Raw genomic sequence first — 14,934 nt, 5'->3', positions numbered from 1 at the left:
TACATGATAGAATACATCTCTTTATCATAGGTGTGGTAATTCTGAATGGTATCAAAAAGTGTTTCACTGTGATAGGCCATCGAATGCCCTCTCTGGGTGAAAACTACAACCATAGCATAGTTAGAGGCGTCTGTCTCAATTTCAAATGGTTGTTGGGGGTCTGGAAATGTGAGTACAGGTGTAGAGAAGAAGTGGTGTTTTAGCCCAATGAATTCCTTCTATTGGGACACAAACCAGAAAAAAATTGCTTTCGCTCTGCCCTTGGTAACTTGACTCAAATTCTGAGTGGTATGGGAGAATCCCAACACGAACCTCCGATAAAAATTGGCAAGGCCCGAAAATATGTGAAGCTTTGTTAAAGTGGTCAGGGCTGGCCAATCAGGAATGACTTGGATCTTAGTCAAATCCACATGCACACCTTGCTCATCTATGACGTAACCTAGATATTGGACCTAGATCATGCCAAAGGTGTGTTTCTCCAAGTTGTCACATAACTTATTATGCCACATGGTTTGAAGGACCTACCCAATGTGTTGCAAGTGCTCTTCCCAACTCTTGTTGAAGATGAGGATGTCGTCCAAATATACAACCACAAACGAGTTTGTGAAGGGCCGCAAGATGTCATCCATCAATCTCATAAGAGCTGCAGAGGCATTTATCAACTTTAAAGGCATGACCAACCATTAAAAAAGTCCCTCCTTGGACTTGAAGCGATGTTCCATACATTTGTGGGTTGTATTGGATTGTGGTGATAGCCAGAATTCAAATCGATCTTGCTGAAATACTTGGCCCCTTTGTTTTATGCAACCAACTCACAAAATAAAATAAGAGATAGATCAATGACTTCAAAATTAGCCTCTTTGAGGGGGAAACCTCCTTTACATTACACAAATTAAAAATTCTTGGATGATTCAAATGACAAAACCTCCTTTCTATATATAGGAGTCTAAGGGGTCACAATATAATCAGAGCTGACATAACAATAATAATGTAAGGGCACAACAATAACAATAGTGGGTTTTTATTGGGAACAACAATAACAATATGGGGACTATATGGGCACAACAATAACAATAAGGGGGCTACACTATTAACAATGAGGGAATGTGGTGGGCTCCAGTATTGTAGCAATAATGCTACAACTCCTGGAGCTTCCTTCTCTAATTTTATCAACCCGGTAGTTCGTAACAAACTTGGAAGCGACGGTGCTGTATGCACAAGTACTAGCTCTTGTCGCAGCTGTCACTTGGTCAGCTGGCACAAGTCCGCTAGGGCTCAAGCCAACTTCTATGAGTTCTCAGAAGAAGCTTTTTTTTTAAACGATGAACGAAAGCTATCTCAAAGGAAATTAACCTACTGTAGGAAGGAACTGAAAGACAACAAGAAATGAAAACCCTAGCAAACCCTAATTCTACCAGCTAGTCCTACTGATGCAACGGTGAGAATGCGAACTACTGAAAGTAATGCCATTACTTCTAGGAAGGTGAGATGCATGTGTCTAGACTACTTTGATCTAAAGAAAGCATATTTTTGTATTTTTGTTCAAGTTGTTGGAATTATTATGTGTGTGCTTCTAACTGGGTCTTGACTGTGCAGGGATAGATCAAGGAGGGAAATGCTTGGAAAAGGTCAGGAAGGCTCAGAGAGGGTCTAAGGAATCCCTAAAATCCTTTCAGAGAAGTTTATAACGTTCAGATGCTTGGCAACCGTGTTTAAAGGCTTCTACAGGAAGTCTGCAGGGGTTCTACAGGATGTTCAGAATTTCTATAGGAAGTTCACTAATTCCTTCAGGATGTTCTGCAATAGGATTTTTGGGTGATGGATGAGTGGAAGAGGCTATATGGATGGACAGGGAGGTAGGAGGGGAGCTTGTGATGGCTTATGGACAGAGAGATGAGATGAAGAGAGGGTGTGCAAAGCGGGTTGGTCTAGAGGAGGGTAGAGGAAATGGAAGGCCGAAAAGGTAGAGTCACGTGGGTGATAGAAGAGTTAGAAGGCAAGTGGTCTAACTGGGAGATGAGTGGATGGCCTAGGCACGACTTAGAAGGATAAGGGAGTGAGAGAGTAGGACTACACAGTGTAAATGAAACAAATCATCCATTTCTTGCACATAACCGAAATTTCATCAACCTATTCTAATTCTTTTTATGAAACCACAGAACAACTACGTGATTTTGTAAGGAAACTCTTGCATGGTACTGAAGCAAAGATTCATTCCACAAGATCCGAACGATGGACGCTGCTACAACCGAGAACATTACATCAAAGCTTGCATGAACATGTAAAACAATGTTTTTGGTGGGTGGCACGGTCTGCAATTCCAGTCCCTAAACAGAGGTGGAAGTGAGTGTGCAGTCAACCCTTTTTGGAACTCTGATTAACTCCAATCTCCTTACTCTAATCTAAACTACTGAAAGCAAATTTGTTCATAAAACTAACCTACTTAACCACACCAAGAAATTCAACTCAGCAAACTGTGTTTTCAAATGCATGTAAAGGAAAAGAAATACAATGCTGAAAGGAAAGTAACAATACAAAGAAAGGAGGCCTATTGCTCTCAGGTTGGGCCCAACCCCGAGAGCTATGGCTCCTCTAAGAACTCAGAACTGAACTCAAATCTGCCTGCTTTTCATTAAAAGATAATAGTCATAAGTCCAATAACATGCCAAAAATGGCTTACAAAGAGCAAAACAGAGTTATCAGCTCGTAGTTCAGAATATGCAACAAAGTTTCAAAAGTCCCCATCGAAGGCTACAGCCTCATCATTTATACATTACGAGGGCCAAGCTGGCCTCCTAAATTAGTGGGGTTTGGTTGACCAAACTAAGAGTAATCTGCTGCTTCCTCAAAATCCGTTTGGCTGCCTTCTAGCTCGGTGGTGGTGGCTGTTGGAGCTCGGAGTTGGGGTGGAGATCACGAGGAAGGCCATTCAATGCTGTGGACAACCTTCCTACAAAACCTCAATCCCATCTTGGTTGTCTCCTAGCCCTCATCTGCGTGGTTTTGCTCCATTAAATGTCAAAAAACCTGAAATAAACATGTGTTAGCCACCTAGGAATAGTGACTGCCCTCATTCGTACAAATGACATAAATATACTAAAAAATGATGCATAAGTTATGAAAAATGAAGGGTTGAGCAAGGGTAGTTAGGCCAAATGAGCCCAAAATGTTACCAAATTTGGGGCTCATCATCACCCCCTAGCTAAAATGATTGCTCATCCTTGAGCAACTAATCCAGCTCCTCGTCCTTCATTGCCTTTACTGCCACCCTCACATCCCAAGCTTCTGCAGTAGTGTCCTCCTTACTGACATGGAACCCAGCCTTTCTTTCCACCTCTTCCCACCGTTCATGCTCATCTTTCTCTGTGCTGCCTTCCATCAATCCTAACAGCAGAGGTGGGCTTAGCTTGAGGCCAATCCAGCTGGCCTGGAGGTTCTGCATAGATTTCTTATAGAGGGGCACCCGTACTAGAGCTTCCCTCATTCGAGTTGGACTATGATATTCTCTGATTTTTAGACTGTGGGCCAATGTATTCCATCGGCGGGTGCAAGCGTGAACACAGTTGTCCCCTAGCAGTCTCTCCATATCCTCAAAATGCGCTATGGCCTGGGCCCTGCTGATCCATATATTTCAGTGAAGCTTGAGGGTCGGTGGATAAGTGTTGGTGTGCTGATATTAATGCAGTTGGATCCCCTGGTTCTGCTCTAATTAGTAATGGCTCATTAAGCTCTCGGTTCATGACCGCTTTCGCTTCTGCTGCTCTTTTGTCTTCATGGTTCAACCATGAGGCCAATGCCATTAACTGCATATCCCCTAAGACCGTGTTGGGATCCCATGAAGTCACATTACGAAGGGCCAAATCATGGAGGTAGAACTCCGATAGTTTGGCCTTATCCTCTGATGAACTGGTATTGCATAATTCAGTGAACTGTTGCGGGTCTTGGAGATGAGAGATACCCCTTTGCGCCAAGGTATTGATTTGAAATTGTAGCCATTGGTCTCTCAGGTACAGGCCACAGGATTTGGCCGGCTGTCTGCATTGTATAGCATCCATGGCCCAACTGGCCATGCAGGCCAATTGTGCCTCTTTCTGCTGCAGCTGTTGTTTGAGGGCTTGCACCTCAATTTGTGCTTGCAGTTCTGTTTCCTGTAGATGCGTGGTTGGACCCCCAAGACCGATTTGCAATTCCTTTCCGCCTTGTTTTTCTGCTGTGATGTCCCCTGAGGATGTGCCTGTTCCTCTCCTCAGCTCCTGTAGCTGCAGTCTAAGTTTTTCGTTTTCTTCCTGTAGGAACACCCGTTGGCAATTTGCCACATGTTTAGCCATAGCTAATTCCCTTCTTGCCTCCTTGAGTTGCTCCTCCAAGGGGCCTATGTCCGCCACACCTTTTGATTTGGCTATTTTCATCCACGTGTGTGTTCGTACTCTCTCTTCCTCCAATGCAAAGAACAGTGGCACAGTGAATATCTGTGGTATAATTTTGCCAGCTTCTAAGAAGTTATAGTATGAGCTCAGACTTGGCTGAGGGCTAGGCTCCGGAATATGCTCTTTCTCTTCTTCTCTGGGTGGCTCTACTTCATCCTCCCTCGGTGGTGATGAGGGTGCTTCTCCTTCCATTCTCTCTGTCTCTTTAAGCCGGGCTAAGGTTTCCTGTAGAGTAGCCTCAGCATCCTGTAGCCGGGCTTTTGAAGCCAATTGGTCTAACCTTTCTTTCCAAGTAGTTGTTTTCGGGCTCCCCCTCTCATAGGTGACTGATATCTTTGAGGGAGACCTCTCCCTGGGCAAAGTAGGGGCATCCTCTATAGTGATTGGGTTGCTGGATGGAGGTTGTAGCTTGCCCGTTTTTATTCTCACACTTCTCCTAGCTTTAAAATATAGAGGGGCCTCCCTCTTTCTCTTTTCCTTTGGCTTAGGAGGTGTGCTGAGGGCGGCTAGCACGGCTGCTGCCTCTCTTGCAAGAACGTCGGCTTTCTTTTCCTTGGGTTTTCTTTTCTCAGGGCTTCCTGTAGAAGGCCCTTTTTCAGCTGATTTCTGGCTTCCTGTAGAAGCCGGTTTTGGTTTTCCTGTAGAAACAGGTGGCACCACTTTAGTTTGATTTGTTGAGGGTGTTTTGCTTTTTGACTTGGTCGAGGTTTCTGTCGAGGTGCCTTTGCTGACGTGGACCTGCTCAGTCTTGTCCACCCTGCTTTGTAATATTTTCTCTCTGGGCGTTAATATGGGTGTGTCCTCCTTTTCTTTGGCACCCTTTTTCTCTTGTTTCTCCTTTTGCTCTGTCTTCGGTGCTTTGGCCATGGGTCTCTGGCCTTTTTCTTTCTTCCCTGCGGGTACTGACTCCTTCTCCTCGCTGCTGGAGGAACCAAGCTCTTCAGTCAACATTTTTATATCGCCATCCTTGGTCAAATTTCGGAAGGCTTCCCATGAGAGAGGGACTTTGTATGTGTGGAGTGCATCCTCCACGAGGAGCTTAATGAGCCCATGATGAGCTACCTGGTCTGGTGTGCCTTCTCTCAACTTGGTGGCACATTCAGTCATAGACTGCAGTAGAAAGTAGGGAATACTTAATTTGTTCTCTGCAGGTAGGTCCATCTGATGCCTTAATTCTGTGAGTAGCCGAAAATGGTACCCATACACAATGCTAAATCGTCCTTCGCAGGTGATGTACTTCATAATTTGGAGGCTGACTTCGCTCCAAAGTGGCAGTAAGCTGGTTCTGCGAACCCCGTTCTTATCCTCTGAGAATTGCTCCTCTGGTGGGAAGAATTCCTTCTTAGCCTGCTGGCCTAATTTCCTCTCCTCTTTGTCCCATGGTACCCCCATTGGGAGCTCAGTAACTCGGCTGATGAATTGTGGGGTGAGTTTGAGACTCAAACCCTTGAAATTGACAGTGGCTAATGTCTTTGATTTTGGCTTCAGAGCCCGCAAGAACTCCTCTGCCACTTCATCATCATACCCTTGCAATTTGTCGCAGAACGACATCCATTGCACGCGAGTGAACAGCTCTACCACCTCGGGGTTCTCTCTTAGTTTCTTTGGGTCGGTTGGTTCCTTTCTGATGAACCCACCCGGCGTGGTGAAAAACTGCTACGTTAGCTGGAGGTGGCGGATGCAAAAAAACTAGCCTTTTGGGACAGAGCATAGAATTACGCCTCTGCCACGCATACAATTGACGAAGACTATCTCCAGATGAGCAGGGCTTAATCACAAATCATATCCTGTAGGAAACTTTTCATACACCTCGACGACAATTCATGCAAATGGTAGACAACACTTGCAATTCTTTTATGAGCAGACTGTAGAACGTCGACTCCGCCACCCTCGAAACCAATTGCATGGAAGGCAAGGTTCAAGCTTACCTTTTTAATTCGCCACCTTTGACGTGAAGAGCCCAATTTCCTCGTGGCAGTGAGCTTCCTGTAGGAGCAGCTTTCCTGTAGAAGCAGCGCACGGGTTCTGGAGAACACTGCAGTGGTTTTGCGCCCTCTGTGCTGTTATCAGACGTTCGAATGGCCGAAGACTTGGAGTGTCGAACTTCAGAGGAATCCGGATGCTCACTCGACTTCTAAACGGCTGATGATAAATGCGTGGGGTGGCAATCTAGCCGATAGATTTGAATCCGGCGAAATCCGTGGCGCGGGGGTGAGCTGTCCCTGCCGGACCGTTGGACGACGTCACTTAATCATTCTACTGCAAGTTCCCTGACTGCCGCATCATTCTCCGCAGATCCGCCGCCGTCATTTCTGTTAAAACGCGCTTCTCCCCGACTGGATGGCTCTCACGTGTCCACTACCCGTTCTTCTTGCCACGACCACCTTTTACACATCCGACTAGACCATCTGACTGGTCGACATGGCCAGTCGAATGGCCATACAACCGCTCAACCCATTCATTTCATACTTGCAAACATTTCAAAGTAGTATTCATGTAATTCGACGAAAGAAAGGGCGAGGCACTTACCTGTGCGGCCGCGACATGATTTTCCAGGCTTCAGAACGACGATGACTAGATTTGCTTGCTGCTGCTTAATTGAACAGGCCCGGAGGTTCCTCTTCGCAGGCTGCTGATGATGAAGCTTGTGACTCGGCTGCATGTGCCCGCGTTATTATTGCATGTTGCAGGCGATTGAATGGTGTACACTCTAGTTGGCTTAACTGCTACGGGATTCCTGTAGGATGTCCTGTAACAGTTTTTCCTCCTCGGGTGCATGCTGACCGGTGAAGACAGTGGCATCATGATCACGCTCACAAGGCCCTTGGATAGCTGTGATGGGTATTGCATGGAATCTCAGCATTTTTTCGTTTAAGAATCGCTTCCTCTTGATAACTCAATGATCTGTTTTGATTGTGCAGGTACTTTTATTGCATGTCAACTGGGGTGATAGAAGGAGGTGACAGCAGTGTGTGATGGAGGAAATAGTAGCTTGCATGCCTCCATGTCGAACCTTGGTCGTTAGATCTCCCCACACAATGAATTCTGGGCCGTCCAGAACTTCTACAGGAAGTTTCCTGTAGAAATACAGAACTTCCTGTAGAAAGTCTGCAGCTTCCTGTAGAAGACTAAGCTGTGATGAAATCGTGCCCATACCTTGGAGAAGATGAGTGTTTTTGGAGGAGGTTCTGGTGAGGTCTCCTGGTAGCATGATAAGGACCCTTGACTTTGAGTTGAGAGACCTCCTCTCCTTCATAGAATACCTGCAACCTGCATGCATTGCCACATTGTGAACTTGCTGTCCATGTTTTTTGATTATTGTTTTTTCTTCTTCTTTTTTTTTTTTGAAAGACAGCAGGGGCGCCTCAATAAGGTTTTCACCCTTGCCATCTACCTTAAGCGCCTCAGAGAGGTTTTCACTCAAGGATCTTTTTCAAATCTCTTTCTTCCTTTTTTTTGAAAGACAGCAGGGGCGCCTCAATGAGGTTTTCACCCCTACCATCTGCCTTGGGAGCCTCAGAAAGGTTTTCACCCAAGGATCTTTATTTTTTTTTTATTTTTTATTTTTTAAGATCTTTCAGGGTATGCCCAAAACAGAGGCAGAACCCTTCTCTATGACCAACACTGATTTCTCCACAGTTTTGATGAACTCTTGTCTTGAGAGAGGTTTCCTGTAGATCTTCAGTCGATGCCCATTGACAAGCATGGGGATGGTCTCCTCATCAATGGTCCGAATAAGAACAGATCCATTGTCATGACATTTTTCCACTGCATATGGTCCCAACCATCTGGTTCTCAGCTTCCCCTTGAAATCTTTATGCCTGGAATCATACAACAGCACCCAATCTCTTGGCTGAAATTTCTTGTCATTGAGGTGTTGGTCATGCCACACCTTTCTCTGAAGTTGAACCACTTCTGAGTGAAGGAGGGCCTGCATTCGGTGCTCGTCCAATCCATTCAGCTGCAATAACCTTTCTTGTTGGGCATGGCTGAGATCTAGGTCCAGCTGAGCTGCCATCCTCAAAGTGTTGTATTCAAATTCAATTGACAGCAAAGCTCTCTTCCCATAGACCAGCTTATAAGGTGTGAAGCCGGTTGTGGTCTTCCAAGTAGTGTTGTAAGCCCATGTGGCCTCAACCAGGCGATCTGCCCAATCTTTCCTACTGTTGCTCACCACCTTAGTCAAAATCCCTTCCAATGCTCTGTTGGTGACTTCCACCTGCCCATTTTCTTGAGGATGATAGGGGGTGGAAGTCCTATGCTTGATTTTGTGATGAGCTAGTAGGTCTTCAATTAAGTTGGATGTGAACTGGCTTCCTTGATCGGTGACTAGCTCTCTTGGGTAGCCAAATTTGTAGAAGATGTTTTCTCTTAAGAATTCAGCCACTTTTTCTTCTGTCGCTGCTTTGATTGCCTTAGTTTCTGCGCACTTTGTCAGGTAGTCGGTGCACACAATGATGTAAGACCTTTGCCTCGAAGGAGGGTTGATTGGACCCACAAAATCCATACCCCACTTCTCAAATGGCTCAAGAGTCACTTGAGGTTGGAGAGGCATCTCATCCCTTTGAGTCGGTTTCCCCATCCTTTGGCATCGGTCACATTGGCTGATATACCTTCTGACATATTGATGAAATGTGGGCCAATAGTAGCCTGCCTGCCGAAATTTGGAGGCAGTTCTCTTTGCTGCAAAATGTCCTCCACAAGGCCCATCATGACAGGTGAGGAGGATATCAAAGACTTCCTCCTCCCTTACACAACGCCTTAAGATCTGATCAGGGCCAAGCTTGAACAGGTTGCCCCCAATCCAAGTGAATGAGGCACTTTTTCTGATGATTCTGCTCTTCCCTCTTGAGGATAGGTGCGGAGGGAACTGTGCTGAAACAAGGTAGTTTGCTATATCAGCAAACCATGGAGAGAGTACTGAAATAGCAAACAGATGTTCATCGGGCATCTGGTCATCCACTGTTCCATGGTTTGTCAACGATAGTCAAATCAAACTCCTGCAACAAAAGTAACCATCTAATAATACGAGCATTCACATCTGGTTTATTCATTAAATATCTAATTGTAGCATGATCAGTTTGATAGCCAGTGATATAATGTCGGAAATTGTTGAGTGCATGGACCACAGCCAAGAATTCTTTCTCAGTTACAGTGTAATTCAGTTCTGCTTTGGATAAGTTTTTGCTAAGAAAGTAAATGGCATATGGAAGTTTTTGTTCAACTTGTCCTAAGGCTGCCCCTATGGCTTTGTTCGAGGCATCAGTGTGGATGTGGAAAGGTAGGGCCCAGTTTGGACCTCTCAAGATTGGGGCAGACACCAACTTGTCCTTTAATTCATTTAGAGCCCTCTGACAATCGTCAGTCCATTTAAACTCCACATCTTTGGCCAAGAGGCCAAACAATGGCAAGGCTAGCTTGCTGAAGTCTTTAATGAATCTCCTGTAATACCCTGCTAATCCTAAGAAACTCCGAACATCCCTTACCTTTTGAGGAGGTGGAACCTTCTTGATGAGAGCAATTTTGTTAGGATCCACCTATAACCCTTGGCAAGAAATGGTATGGCCTAGCACGGTCCCTTTAGTCATCAAGAATTCACATTTTTCAGGACTAAGGGACAGGTTCATCTCAATGCATTTGGTTAGAAATTTTCCCAGATTGGACAATGCTTCCTGGAAGTTGGACCCATAAGGAGTGAATTCATCCATATAGATTTCCACCGCATCATGGACCAGCTCAGAAAATATGCTCAAGACGGCTCTCTTGAAGGTAGCAGGAGCATTGCATAGTCCAAAGGGAAGAACTCGGTAGGAAAAGGTACCCCAAGGACAAGTGAAGGTGGTCTTATCTTGGTCTTCCGGGCTGATTTGGATTTGGTTGTACCCGCTAAACCCATCTAGGAAAGAGAAAAACTTCTTTCCTGCCAGTCCATCCAACACTTGATCTATGAAAGGTAGAGGAAAATGGTCTTTCTTGGTAGCTTTGTTCAGTTCTCGGTAGTCCACACAGATTCTCCACTTCCCATTTTTCTTGGGAACCAACACCAGAGGGGACACCCATTCGCTATCTGAGATGGGGTAAATGAATCCGGCATCCAACAGTTTTTGCAATTCTTCCTTGACGATGTCCTTAAGGGCTGGATTCATTCTCCTCTGGGGTTGCCTAACCGGTTTACAATCCTCTTTGATGTAGATGTGATGGGTATAGACCGAAGGATGGACTCCTTTCATCTCCTTATAGCTCCAAGCAAAAGCATCTAGATGTCTGGCCAACAGACTACACAGCTCCTTTTCCTGGGAAGGGGATAGGGAGGAGCTGATCTTCAATGTTCTCTCAGGGCCGAACTCCACATTTTTGACTCTGGGAGCGATAGGGTTGGTCGCACAAAGGTCCACTAAGGTGTTGGCTTGGGCATCCTCCACCAATTCTTCTAAGGACAGTGCACTAGGAGGTGGATTCTGGATCAAGGTCTCAATCAAATCATCCTCGGTTGGGGGGTCTCCCCTAGTGGTGTCTAGGGTGCACAAAGGTGCTGAGTACACCTCATCCTCTTCTCCTTCTTCCAACCAAAGTGATAAGTCATGCTCCAATGAGGGTTGGGCAGGAGGTTATAGGACTAGCTGCTTGGACATAGGACCATTTTTGATGGTCATGTTTCCTGCACAGCAGCTTATGTAAGCATCTGCAGTGGCTAACCAAGGCCTTCCCAAAATAAGAGGATATCCAGTGAGCTTTGCCTTTGGTTGCAGAACCAAGAAATCTGCAGGGTATTCCCAAGAGTCAACAGAGACCAAGACATCCTCCACAATCCCTTCGGGATTCACAGTGGAGCGATCTGCTAGTTGTAGGATTGTCGAGGTCTTCCTTAAGGAACCCTGAAGGTTGAGTTTGAGCATGGTATCTCTGGTCATCACATTAATGGCAGCCCCCATATCGATCAAGGTGTGAGGTATGATGGTGCCATTGATGTGGACATCTACTACAGGACTCCTAGGATCTAGATACTTTGGGCAGATGACTTGCCCCAACATAAGGTCAAACAGTTGTCCTATGACATTGATGGTTGAAGCATCCCTCTTTCGCCTGCCTGGGTGTCTGAAACACTTTTCCTTAACTAGTTTGTTGTAAATTGGTACATCTTTGATGGCTTGGAGAAGTGGTATTTTCACACACAACTGTTTGAGTTCTCCCAGAAGCTCGTTCTCCTCTGGGTTGGGTTGTGTGGTGGCTATTAGTCTCTCAGGAAAGGGCGGAATAGCCTTTGGTTCACTTTCCTGTTTATCTTCCTCGTCCTCTGGGGGAGGAGGTTGGCGATCCGGAAGAGTCTTTCCAGATCGCAGATTGATCTCCTGGATCTCCACAACATAGGTAGGGCATGATGTTTCCCCAGTATATACCTGCTGGGCCTGTCTGTTGTTGGGGTTCGGGTTCGGTTGAGCAAGCATTTTAGGTTGCCTTGGAGGAGCAGGAGGTAATGGTTGTGGTTGAGCTGGTGGTGGAGGCAAAATGGCGGGAGGAGTGTTGTACTGGGGCCTCCACCCCGATTGAGGTGCATTCCACTGAGGCTGTGGCTGGGCATGTGAGTGATACGAATGAGTAGTGGGTTGAGTATGGTACTGAGGTGGGTAAGACCATGGAGGAGGCACAGACCAGGAAGGATGAGCAGGGGGACCCCAGGAAGGCATAGGAGTAGATTGGTTGGGGCTGTAATAAGCTTGGGGTGCCCCTTGCATCCCCTGCTGGTAAGGTCTAGGTCCTTGTGGCCTCCTTTGGTTGAGGAAATATAGAGGTTCGGTGGGGGCTTCTGTCCCTTGATACATGGCTTTAAGCCCAGGTAAGGTTGGACATTGGTTTGTGGGGTGGTCCTCCTCACAAACAAAACATACTTCAACCGAATGTAATGGGCATTCATTCTTAGGGTGTTTCCTTGTACACCTAGGGCAGAAGATAGCCAAGGCCCTCTCAGCTTCTTCCTTCTTCTGCTGGATCCTGAATGTATCAAGTTGCATGGAAATGGTCTGTCTCACCTCACTCTTGAGATCCTCTAATTGATTTGCAAACTCATGTCTGGAGAAAGGAATACCAGCTGAGAGGAGGTTTCCTCTACCTCGTTTCCGGGCTGCCCTAGAGTGGTTTCTAAACACAGTCTTTATGTCCTCATAAGGCAGTTGGTAAATATCTCCTCCAGCTAACATGTGAAGGGTATCTAATAGGTCTTTAGGGACTCCTCGGAGCAGGACCAACTTGAGGGATTCAGGGTCAAGTGTGCACCTAACCCTTTTATAGCTAAGTTGGAACCTTTCCTTGTAATCCTCTAAGGACTCATCATTTCCCATGGTCATCCGAAAGATTTCTCTCTTGGTTTCCTTGGACCTACAGTAGTCCCGGTACTTGGTATTGAAAGCTTGCTGCATCTGAGCCCAAGTGGTGATACTGTTCCCAGGTAAGCCCATGAACCAGCGTAATGCTGCATCCTTGAGGGTTGAGGGGAAGAGTTTCAGCTTCTGCTCATCTTCAGTATCGTCATAGGTTCGACAAAGGACAACAAACTCAAACAGGAAGGTATCAGGATCTTCGGTAGTCAGTCCATGGAAGTGAGGTAAAGCAAAAGGGCTTATGTTCTTCATCTTCATGTCTCCATTGGTCTCTCGGATGGGGAAGGCACCTTCTATTCTCTCATCTTCTCCCCTATTGTCAGCCATAGCTTCAAATGGAATGGTTTCTAACTCTTCTTCTGCTATAGGATCTTCGTATATCTCAGGAGGTTCACCTATAGATTCTTCTGGATCACTGTCACCAAAGAAGAGAGAAGGGTGACTCAGTGATGTGGTGGGGGTGTTGGGTAAGAATTTTCCTGTTTTATCTCGATTCCTATGAGGCATGAAATGGAAAGACTTTTGATTGCTTTTGTTTTTTTTCTCTGGTACCTGCAAAAACTGAAACAGATTGATCTACAACTAACTATCTTGTTGAAATGAAAGCAGGAAAGAACTAATCTACTTTGCTCAAATGAAATTGCAGGAATGGAAATGCTAGTCTACGCTTGCAGAATTGAAATGCTAGTCTAGGCTTGCGAAATTGAAATGCTAGTCTACGCTTGCGAAAATGAAATTACGGAATTGAAACGTTAATCTATGAAAGCAGGAAATGTCTATGCTACTTTTGAAGAATGGAAATGAAATAAACTACTTGGCAGAAGTCGAGAGTAGGAAAATAGAAGAAAAGCAACAATTACTAATACTCTGACGCTTCCCCGGCAACGACGCCAAAAAGATGGTGGGCTTCAGTATTGTAGAAATAATGCTACAACTCCTGGAGCTTCCTTCTCTAATTTTATCAACCCGGTAGTTCGTAACAAACTTGGAAGCGACGGTGCTGTATGCACAAGTACTAGCTCTTGTCATAACTGTCACTTGGTCAGCTGGCACAAGTCCGCTAGGGCTCAAGCCAACTTCTATGAGTTCTCAGAAGAAGCTTTTTAACTGATGAATGAAAGCTATCTCAAAGGAAATTAACCTACTGTAGGAAGGAACTGAAAGCCAACAAGAAATGAAAACCCTAGCAAACCCTAATTCTACCAGCTAGTCCTACTGATGCAACGGTGAGAATGCAAACTACTGAAAGTAATGCCATTACTTCTAGGAAGGTGAGATGCATGTGTCTAGACTACTTTGATCTAAAGAAAGCATATTAATGTATTTTTGTTCAAGTTGTTGGAATTATTATGTGTGTGCTTCTAACTGGGTCTTGACTGTGCAGGGATAGATCAAGGAGGGAAATGCTTGGAAAAGGTCAGGAAGGCTCAGAGAGGGTCTAAGGAATCCCTAACATCCTTTCAGAGAAGTTTATAATGTTCAGATGCTTGGCAACCGTGTTTACAAGCTTCTACAGGAAGTCTGCAAGGGTTCTATAGGATGTTCAGAATTTCTATAGGAAGTTCACTAATTCCTACAGGATGTTCTGCAATAGGATTTTTGGGTGATGGATGAGTGGAAGAGGCTATATGGATGGACAGGGAAGTAGGAGGGGAGCTTGTGATGGCTTATGGACAAAGAGATGAGATGAAGAGAGGGTGTGCAAAGCGGGTTGGTCTAGAGGAGGGTAGAGGAAATGGAAGGCCAAAAAGGTAGAGTCACGTGGGTGATAGAAGAGTTATAAGGCAAGTGGTATAACTGGGAGATGAGTGGATGGCCTAGGCATGGCTTAGAAGGATAAGGGAGTGAGAGAGTAGGACTGCACAGTGTAAATGAAACAAATCATCCATGTCTTGCACATAACCGAAATTTCATCAACCTATTCTAACTGTTTTTATGAAACCACAGAACAACAACGTGATTTTGTAAGGAAACTCTTGCATGGTACTGAAGCAAAGATTCATTCCACAAGATCCGAACGCATGGATGCTGCTACAACCGAGAACATTACATCAAAGCTTGCATGAACATGTAAAACAATGTTTTTGGTGGGTGGCACGGTCTGCAATTCCAGTCCCTAAACCGAGGTGGAA

Source organism: Pinus tabuliformis, chromosome 1_2 (genome assembly GCF_031772625.1).
Source record: "Pinus tabuliformis cultivar Carrire ecotype Pingquan chromosome 1_2, CPIR1, whole genome shotgun sequence".
NCBI lineage: Eukaryota > Viridiplantae > Streptophyta > Pinopsida > Pinales > Pinaceae > Pinus > Pinus tabuliformis.
The sequence above is the reverse complement of the archived record's forward strand: the minus strand, read 5'-3'. Positions refer to the sequence as shown.